We start from the raw sequence: 11,047 nt of genomic DNA on the forward strand, positions 1-11,047 counted from the left end.
TGTGTGTGTGTGTGTGTGTGTGTGTGTGTGTGTGTGTGTGTGTGTGTGTGTGTGTGTGTGTGTGTGTGTGTTTGTAAAATGTACCTTTCTCAGTGTTAATCATCACCATTACACTACAGAAGAAGAAATGCAGTAACGCAATTTCCCCCTGTGTGTGTGATATGCATTAGACCATATGGACCCCCCCATCTACAAGCTCATAGTGCGGCACAGAGCTTGTAGATCTGCTATTTTTGAAAAAACGTGAACACTTGTGCAAATCTTTGAACATATATTTTATCAACACCTGTTATTTTAAAAGCGAAAATTTGTAACTCAAATCTTTGCTTCTGGGGGGGTCCCTGGAACAAAATATTTTGAGATGGGGGTCCGCGGCCAAATACATATCATTTTGGGGGTCCTTGACATGAAAAAGTTTGAGAACCACTGCTGTAAGGGTTCATTTGGTCCCCTAACAAGCATTCATTTACCTGGGGGATCCTGTTGAATACAGCAGGGAGGCCAGAACAACACAGCATTTCTGTTGATCCTATAATGACTGGAAACTTTATTTTAATCTCCCTTTGTCTCCGGTGGGAAAGGGGAGGGGAGGGGAGGGGAGAGGCCCGGGGCATTCTTAATGAAAATCTTTGCCTTTTTTATTAAATGGAAAACATCATAATTTGTGTTAATCAAAATCAATCCAAACCCTCCATTCACCCGCACGTCTGTTCTCACACATACTCACTAATGTGGGTTTCTCTCGCGGCAGGAGGTTGCACGCACGCGCATACACACACACACACACGCACGCACACACACACACACACACACACACACACACACACACACACACACACACACACACACACACACACACACACACACACACACACACACACACACACACACACACACACACACACACACACGAGGTGCCACAAAGCAGCTTATTAACCCATCAGGCCGTGGTCCCGCCATGGGCTCAGGCAAGGGTGTTCAGTGAGAGGTGTTTAATGGTGGACTGACTCACTTCATTACACAGGATCACACGTGACGGGACCTCCCCTGGGGGAGAGGGGTCAAAGGGCTTGACCCCTGGTCTCTGGGAACGGGGGGTGGGGAGCTTACAAGTCTGTCAGTCTGTCTCAGTTTGAGTTTTGTATATATGTACGAATCCTACCACTGGTATTCAAGTCATTGAATACCACAAAAATGTAATATGTCGGACGGCCGCCCAGAGTGTCCTTCGCACGTGAAAATTCTGTGTCTACATCGTCCTGTAAAGGGGTTGGGGGGGAGGGGGGATTCATATTTCCGCCAGAGTTATTCCACGATAGTGACAGCCCCTTTGATCTAGCAGAAATCAGGGATGAAAGGTGCACTGTAAAAAATCATTCAGGGTTCATTCATCAATTACACTCTCTGAGTTAAATTAACACGCAGGATTTATATGGGGGTGTGTGTGTGTGTGTGTGTGTGTGTGTGTGTGTGTGTGTGTGTGTGTGTGTGTGTGTGTGTGTGTGTGTGTGTGTGTGTGTGTGTGTGTGTGTGTGTGTGTGTGTGTGTGTGTGTGTGTGTGTGTGTGTGTGTGGTTTGAGCAACGATGTGTTTCTGAACACAGGCGAGACAGAGAGAGAGTGTGTGTGTGTAGGGGGGGTGATCAATGGATGGAGCATGGTCAGGGGGGCTTGGGTCGTGATCAGTGATAGATAATGAAAAAGATGTGAAGTCGCCGGCGAATACTCAGCATCCAAACTACTCCTTATAGTCGATGTCTCATTCATACAGGTCGATGCCTTTATGCGCGCTGTGGAAGCTCAGAAAAATCTACCTTAAAATAATATAAAAAAAACATTGTCGCTTTATCATCGTCTAATAATCCCGATCCGTGTGAAAGCACTCGTTGTGAATACCGAGGATTACCCGCACACCTTTTATAGATCGTCTCTGTCGGGTGGAAACCTCCAAAACTGTTACTTTTCAGGATTCAAATTCAAAAACATGCAAAAGTAGCAGATCTACGAGCTCAAAACGCGGAAGCGACGCGCTTTGAGCATGTGGATCTGCTACTTTTGATGCTTTTAGTGTGACGCTGTAGTATGATCACGTATAGGGCTTTAATTTTTCCAAAGTTAAAATGGAGATTGGAGGTTTATGCCCGTCAGCAAGGAGACGCTCCTACTGTGTATGTATGGAAACGTTTCGACCTGTTTACGCCATCTTCCTCAGGTATACGTGTTCTTCATCAGGACATAAACAACAGTTGGAAAACATAAAATTAATCTCAGAATAAAAACTGCCTCCGGTTCGTTAAAAAAAACCTTTTCTCTCTCTCCTCCTCATCTCTCTCTCTCTCTCTCTCTCTCTCTCTCACTGTCTCCATTGTTCTGGGGCGTCCCACCACCACCACCACCCATGAGGGCTTAAGCACTTTCTTTTAATGATGTCATTTCTTGGGGGGTGGTGGGGGGTGGTGGGGGGGGTTAAGGTTCTTCCGTCCATTCACTATTATACGACAGCCAACAGCTGGCCCTATTGGACATGGCCACACCCGTTAAATCCTACCCACAATTCCCACCCACCAGCTCCCATCTGGTTCCCAAAGTGGAACCCCCTGCCTTAACATCCACGCACACACGCACTCACGCACTCACGCAGGCACACACACACACACACACACACACACACACACACACACACACACACACACACACACACACACACACACACACACACACACACACACACACACACACACACACACACACACACTGTTGTTGTCGGGCAGAAACATTGTAACATTGTCCAGATTTAAAATTTCCTTTTTTTTTCTTTGTAAATGCATGCTCTACTTTCTCGTACAACAGTGTCGCACAAACAACAGCAAATACAGCCGATCTGCAAGCTCACACATCACGTGCCGTTGTTGCGACACGTCGCCGCGAGCTTGTCGAGCAGCTATATGTTTCCCCGCTATTTCTGATAATCGTTTTGAAAGTTTGACGTGGTTAAAAGTGTTTCCATTGGAACCCAGGTTATTTCTTTTTTTACATTTCCTGAAAAGCAACGTTGCACATACAATGTTTCCACCCGACATGCAGCGACGATACATACATACATACATACACACTTACATACTCTTTGATCCCGTGAGAGCGGAACCCTACATCTGTTCTTAGTAAATCAGAATCCCCCTCCCCCCCAAAAAACAAGGGATACCATTGTGGACTTAAAGAGTGTACGGTATTGTATAGGGAGGAGAGATTACACCCTTTTTCTGCACTCCCCCCCCCCCCCCCCCCCCCCCTCGGGACGGGAGCTGACAGTGGTCTCAGATATTATGGAGATGGATGGAGCAGCGCCTGAACAAACACCACTATCTTCTTGTTCCCACTGACAAAGAAGAGCACAGAGCCATCCACTTCCCCATGGCCTTGAACCTGACCTGCCCTATAGAGTAGTTAGCTGTATGTATGGGGCTTGTTATAGGCAACGCTTTGTGTCATGCCTTAAAGGGCCACAGTTGTTCACCTGCACTCTATTCTTCTCCTTGTTCTCTGAAATAGGGGAAAATATATCAAAATCTACAGAAAAAGTAGCAGATCGACAAAAAGTTTAAATATGGAGATACTGTAAGAGAATTCTACCCGACAGCAATCATTTAGAGCCTCTTAATGCTGCGTTCACACGGGAAGATACAAAGATACAGTCTACCATTCATTTTCAATGGAAGCCAGCGACATGAAGATACACAGACACATCCGACATTTGTAGCTGCTACAAAAGATACAAAGATACAAATTCAAGTTGAGCTGGGTTCAACTTCCAGATGCAAAGATGCACAACTACAACTGTAACTCTGATGATGATGATTGATGACGTCAACGGCCGTGTTGAGCGACACAGATACAGAGCGACAAATATGCTGTGTATTTCTGTATCTTTGCATCTTTGTATCTGCCCGTGTGAACGCAGCATTGAGCATTAGGGCAATACATGCTCCTTCTGACGCCTGTTGTTTCGGACGGGCTTTCCGAACTCATTGGGACAGTCAGGACATCTGGGTGGTGCAGGAGCGTCCAAAACAAAGCTATCAGTAGTTCTGAATGATGTCAAAATGTAGTTATCAATTACATTTTTATTAGCCTGAGAAAACATACATTTACATTGCCAAAGCAAGTGTCAAATCATAATATTAAAGCAAAGAAAAAGGGGTGAGACCAAGGCACTCTTGTAGGAAAATTAAAAATCCTTTAATAGTCTGGCTAATGCCTAGCAAGAATAATAATAATAAATAGCAACCTGCAATGTTTACAATACAGACCTTGACAGAGAACTATGAGGGCAGTGCCAAAAAAAGTGGATGAAATCATTTGAAGTCATATCGCCTATAGCACTACTCTGAAACCTCCCATTTTATCCACTTCACCGAGTCCAGCATCTAAAAAAAATTCTATTGTTGTTAGAAGACCCAAAGCCATAAATAATCCATAATCCACAAAACTGATTAAAGGTTTTCATCAAAACTTCTTCTTTCTCCACTTAAACCCTATATACTTTGTCTGGGGGTCTGTACTTGGGCACTAACCTCACTCCGTCAAATGGAAGAAGCTTGCGACACACATTTTGTTTCACAGCGTACTTGCATCTGAGACTTCGGGCGCAGAATCGATGACAGACGGAGTTTCATTTTTTCAAGTTACTAGGCAGGTGATTGGATGATCCCGCCCCTAGCAGCCGCTGATTGGTTCGTATGCGCAGCGGTTCGGGCAGCTTTACTCTGTGAGCAATCCCAGACCCTCCTTCCTGAAACCAAATGCAATGCAATGCATGAGATTTCCGGAGGGAGGGGGTGTTTACCAGGCTACTTGGGCACTAGGGCCTTTCCCTTTCTTAATTATTTCCCTTTTCTCCAAAAATAGCCAATCTAAAAGCTCACAACGTTGTGAATTTTGTCAGATTTTTTTTGCCTGATTATTGCCTATTATGACACACTCAGAATAGGGACGCTATAGGGGTCATGTGGTTAAACCCTTTCGGGGTCCATTTGGGTCCAAATTGACACTCCCAAAGTTGAATTAACACTGAGGATTGTACTGTGGTAATGTCTTTTTGTTGTTTGGAGTCTGTAAGCTTGCAGCAACAGCAGATAAAGAAGGCGCCCGTCCAAGATTTGAGATTCCTGGCATACAGAGACTCTCCCATCCACTGGGAACTGACTTCCAAAGGCTGGTGGGGGGGGGGGGGGGGGGGAGAGAGAGAGAGAGAGAGAGAGGGGGGGGGGAGAAGAGCCAGAGAGAGCTATGCATTATTTATTAGAGCAGTATGGTCAGAGGAGGATTAACACAGCTCCAAGCCAGCCAGGTCTGTCAGGCAGTCAGGCAGGGCCGCTCTGCTCTGTCCTTCACCGGCCTCTCCTCTCCCCTTCCCTTCCTCTTCATCCTGTACTTCATCTCCTCTCCCTTCTCTTCTCCCTTCTCTTCATCTCCTCTCCCTTCTCTTCTCCCTTCTCTTCATCTGCTCCTGTCCTGTCCTCCCCACCCCCCACCCCACACCCCCTCTCTGTCTCTTTGCAGGTTCCACTCACTTTTGTTGAGTTATATTGTATACCAGGGGTCTTCAAAGTTTTTCAGTCCAGTGTGTAAATTCATGTCTTTTGTTAATTTCAGACATTTAACCACTTGAACCTTCAATACTTAGTACTTGATTTGCTCCTTTTCCTCCCCTACACCCAAACCTCTTTGCCGAAAATAGCCGATCTACAAGCTCACAGTGAGCTTGTAGATCGTTGTATACAGCCGTTGTAAACAGGTGTTGTATACAGTTCATTTATTAACTAGTTACAGACCCGTAAGTGTCCACTTGGTTCCACCTGTAAGACTCTCAAGAGTTACAGGTGGAACCAAGTGGACACTTACGGGTCTGTAACTTTGGTTACGCTTGTATACTTTCAGATTTTTTCAAACGGTTAGATTAACACTGAGGATTTTACAGTGGTAGGGTCAACACATGCATTATGAGGGGATTGCGAGTAAATCATGCGATTGTGTTTTCTTTTTTTCTATGTGTTTCAGGTGGCTGCCGTCAATAAACGACGCGGACGAAGGTGTTGAAGTTTCCGGATTCCGGACGAATCCCCACTTCTTCCTCTGGACGAATGAGAGAGCCCCACTTCTGTTTATTTAAGTTATTTCCCTCACAGAGGTGTGTGTGCGTGTGTGTGTGTGTGTGTGTGTGTGTGTGTGTGTGTGTGTGTGTGTGTGTGTTTGTGTGAGAGAGAGAGAGAGAGAGGGAGAGAAAGAGCTTGTGTGCGTGTGAGACAGTGTGCGCGTCTGTGTGCATGTGTGTGTGGGAGTGTGTGTACACGTATGTGTGTGAATCGGAGAGAATTTTGACGGTACCTAAGATTTGCAATCTTTTATCATTTGCGATTTTTTTCCTTTTGTTTACTTTTTATAAGGTTATGATAACTCATATACCATTGTCACAATATCAACAAAAAGGACTTTACTATTGATACTTATTGTGGTTTGTGTTTGTAACTAGCTACCTATTTAAGAATGTATATTTGTATGTACAGTATACTCATGTAGAAAATATATAATGGACAATTTTAATATTTCCGACATCTTCCCACCAGTTCACCACTCTTTGCCAAGACACGTTCATACTGTAAGGCAGGGGTTCTCAAACGTCCGGCCCGGGGACCACTGGGGGGGGGGGGGGGTCCAAACGGAAATGAACCCTTAGAGAGCCCCACTTCTGTAACTCAGAGAGTGGACAAATGGAACCAAACGAACCCTTAGCAGTATAAATGAGAGTTACATTAACACTGAGGATTTTACAGTTTAGATTGGGACCACAGAGTTGAATATGGTATCAAATAGGGGGGGGGGTGTTTGAAATTATACAGGAACGCCAATCAACACTGTACAAGGCCTCAGTGCTTATTTAACTGTAGAGAGATTGAACCAAATGAACCCATTTGTACACTCTCAGAGTTAGTTTTCAGAGTTAAGGTCCCCACACCGGCGAATATGCGAATATACGCAAAATTCGGACTCGTTCCGAATAATTAAAAGACGCTTTTTCGCTTCGCAAAACTGATGTGGACGCTTGCATTGACTTTATAAGGTTTTTTAAAAAAACGTATTTATTCGCATGAAGAATTCGCCCCGGTGTGTAAGGACCTTTAGAGTTACATTTGGACCCCCCGGTGGTCCCCCGAAACCCGACTTTGAACACCAGTGCTGTAACCAATGACACACACAATACATACACATACTGTACAAGAAACAACAAAAAAAACAAAGAAAAGAAAGAAAAAAAACAAAGCAAACATCAAATGAAACTGGATCAGATGTTTTTTCTGTTTTGTTTGTTATCAGGTCATGGACAAAATTACTGTATAAATGCAAAAATGATAATAGTTACAACCATGCTGATATTAACGCTATTTTTATTTGATCTCTACTGGAAATGTTGATGGTGCACACATGCAGAGAGCAGGGACAGCACCAAAGAACGCAATAACACAACAAGAATACTGTGTGTGCGCGTGTGCGTGTGTGTGCGTGAGTGCGTGCTAGGGCTGGACTATATTAATAAAAAAATTCATTTGGATATATCACTGAATGAGATGAAAAGAAAAATAAATATTGCAGTACCGAAAATCCATTATTTTAATAGTATAACGGAAATAAATCCATCCATCCATCCATCTTCAACCACTTATCCGGAATCGGATCGCGGGGTAACAGTTCCAACAGAGATTTCCAGTCTTCACTTTCCGGAAGAAATAATTCACCAAAATCATCTTATCTCTAGAGAACATCACGATCGACACATAATTAGGAATGCACTGATATGGTAATTCAGGGCCAATGCCCATATAGCGGTGCGTCCCTAGACATAGCAGCATGTCGACCTTTGGTCCATAAATACCACGATATCGGCCAGCTCTTGTGTGTCTGTGTGTGTGTGTGTGTGTGTGTGCGTGTGCGTGTGTGTGCGTGCGTGTGTATCAAACATGGGCAATACCCAAGCATTGGTGCTTCCACGTTCCAAGCAAATACATTTTGACGGATAAAAACACAAATGCAATAGGCTGTCGGATGGTCCCATTTGATCTGTTTTTGCCCACGACAATCCTCCTCTTCCCTTTATTCGGCACCATCCCAAAAAAATATGTGTACTGTAATATACCAGATATACAAATGACTTATTCCTGATTTATACTTAGTTGTGCGCCGGTGTCATTCTCTTATAGATCGGCTATTTTGGTGGCGCGGCTTTATGGCGTGTTCACACCAGATGCAAAGCAAATTCTCGAGCTCGTCTCGCGCAAATGTTTCATCTAGTCACGTCTTTTGGATTAACTTTGTATGTGATCATACCGCAAAAAAAGAATTTGCTTCGCATCTGCTGTCTTAATCCATAAAATGCTCAGACGACAATGGATTTTTTTATTTTTTTTTATCTGGTCAGATTAGAGTATGAGAGTGTGTTTTGAAGTGTGTATGGTGTATGTACTTTACCGTACTTTACTGTACTGTACAGGTGATAAATAATGGGCCGTATCCACAGATAGTGTCTTTTTTGAGGGGTTGATAGCTTCTAACTTTGCGCTTTGTCCGGACATGCTATCCAAAACATCCACTCATAAAAAAAACGCTTTCTGGCGGACACTTGGCTCCTTAAATAACCTTTGCCCTGTGGATTTTTAGGGGGGAAAATGTGTCCTCGTGGTGAGATTTCACCATCTTACGTGTGCCCCTCTCAACATCCTGTAAAATGTGGGTTGTACAATGTTTTATAGTAACGATGTTGAGTTATTACGATGTCACATTTGGAAGCAAATTATGTTACTACAGTGACGTTTACCAGATCTTTCTTTTGGAATTGGGTTGTTTATGTGTGGGAAAATCCGTCCGTGGGCAAACTGGGGGTCCTTGAAATAAAAAAAAGGTTGAGAATCATTGTAGTTAAAACTATCAGACAATGGCTTCCTCTTATCAGCTGGTTTAAAACCTTTACTGAACAATAAGTAAATGGCCCTGTACTGTTCATTATAGTCTCGCGAGCCAGACTGTTGCCTCCCACAATTTTCAAATGGAGCAACGGAAGCTCTAAAATGATCCGTTTCGTCTTTACAGTCATGCAAATTTGTCCTAATATAAATTGAAAAAATGTAAGCATAATATAGCTTGCTGCTTATCAGAAATGGAAATTAAAAAATAAAATGCAATGATATTTTTTAATATATTTCCGTGAACGGAAGTGATGAACGGACGACAGCTTCCTTTCTCGGCTTTCGGGAGGTGTAGTCCCAGACTCTATAGCATTCGGAGATTGTGGAATAGTTGTCTGGCTACACGAGACTATGTTCATTACGACTATACTGTTCATTAGTAGAGGAGATGAGGCTGCAAAGCGTTGGGTAGAAACCTTTGTATGTCCAAAACGTTTACTTTTTAGGAAATGGAAGGGACAAACATAATCTGTGTGCCAATGGATCCAATGTTTTTATTATTATTATTTAGTCCCAAGCTTCTTGATAACATTTTGCATTGGATAAATATTTATAAAACCCATACACACAGACTTTATCCAGACTTTCAGCCTGGCGTCCCCTATTTAGGGCATATCATATTATAATTAGTGAAGATTCTAGTGGAGCTTGTAGTTTGGCATTGGGATTTTTTTGGATACTTCTGTGTGACACAAACATACTGAAGTATAGTAAGTAAATGAATAAATAGAAAGATAGAAATATGGAGATACAAGGTTTCTACCCGACAGTGACAATATCAGACATGGTGGACAGCTGAACACTGTGGACAATGCACTAAACCCTCACGCTCTTAAACCCTCACGAGGTTGTTTTGGACAAGTCACACACACACACACAGACACGCACACGTTCTCACGGGAGATGTCCCGTCCGCACGCGTCTAGACAGACTCACAGCAGGTGCCGGGGCTGAAAACATGTCCGCCCTGTAGACCCTGTACTGGGCCTCGCACGCTGTGGCGGCCAGGCATGGTGGAGGGAACAAATTAAATGGAGGAGAGACACCGAGCCTCATGGGTAGAGAAAGCTTTAACACAACGCGCCGTATATTTGACTGCAACTAGGGTTCGTTTTAATTGATTACAAAGAATAGCGTGACGTCGATCTGCTATTTTCTGCGAGAGCTTTCCTCACAATACGGATGCTGCGGTTTAAGTGGTTAAATGTGCCACCAGCTAGTGCCGGTCATACAGAGTCCAGAAGACAAAAAGGGAAGAACTGTAAAGAATTGTGTGTTAAATCTTCCCCCTGTTAGCTTTTTTGAGAATGCACTTTTTTCAAGAAATCAATTTGCCCTACATTCCAATATATGTGGTGACTTTTATTGCACCTGCCTAGCCCTTAACAAATAATCTGCCCTATAGCTTTTCCTGATGCGCACAGAAACACTGCCTTCCTTTTGACTGTACATATTTGCCCGCCCTTCCTCTCGTTCCGACGCGTTCTCATACCTTGTGAAGTCGAACGGGTGACGACGAGTTGGGCCGGATTTGCCCGTCCGTCAGTGGTTTTGACGTGAGGGGATTCCCTGCGACGTCACATTGACGAGGACCTGATCTCTTACTATTCTGCGCCTATCGGTACGCAACTCGCTACAGCGCTGACTCGCTGAGTGGTCTGAAGCGGATTCGAGCCCTTGTGAGGCACCCCCGAGCATGCCGTTAGGCGAGCGAGTGGCTGTACCGAGTGGTGCGAACAAAACAGGCTCGCCTGCCTTGTTTTAAGGGTTTTTAGCGGACTCGTCAACCTCTTAAGGCCAATACACACTCCTTCTGATGTCGGGAAAATCTCCCAGTTTGCAAAGGCTTCCCGAACTATAGTTCGGAGAGGACAGGACATCTGGAGGTGCACGGGTTCAGAGGAAAAGTTCTGGGACCCCCCCTCCAAAGCTCTGATCGACTGATGTGTTGACAAATGTTGACGGATGGTCAGGCGTCGCCCCAGGCCGTCACTAATGGTACTTACCTGAGAGTGAGAATGTGTCGTTCGTTCT

The 11,047-nt window shown here is 44.1% G+C and overlaps 1 protein-coding gene across 2 annotated transcripts in view; it reads left to right on the top strand.

The window, feature by feature from the left end:
- cdk14 (cyclin dependent kinase 14) overlaps positions 1-6,694 on the top strand; it is a 190,468-nt gene extending 183,774 nt beyond the window's left edge. For both annotated transcript variants that reach the window (XM_080427709.1, XM_080427708.1), the window contains one exon: positions 6,057-6,694. The gene's annotated coding sequence lies outside the window, so the exon portion shown is untranslated. The remainder of the gene's footprint in view (positions 1-6,056) is intronic.
- Positions 6,695-11,047: the final 4,353 nt, after the last annotated feature.

Source organism: Gymnoscopelus braueri (genome assembly GCF_963280865.1).
Source record: "Gymnoscopelus braueri genome assembly, chromosome: 4".
Taxonomy (NCBI): domain Eukaryota; kingdom Metazoa; phylum Chordata; class Actinopteri; order Myctophiformes; family Myctophidae; genus Gymnoscopelus; species Gymnoscopelus braueri.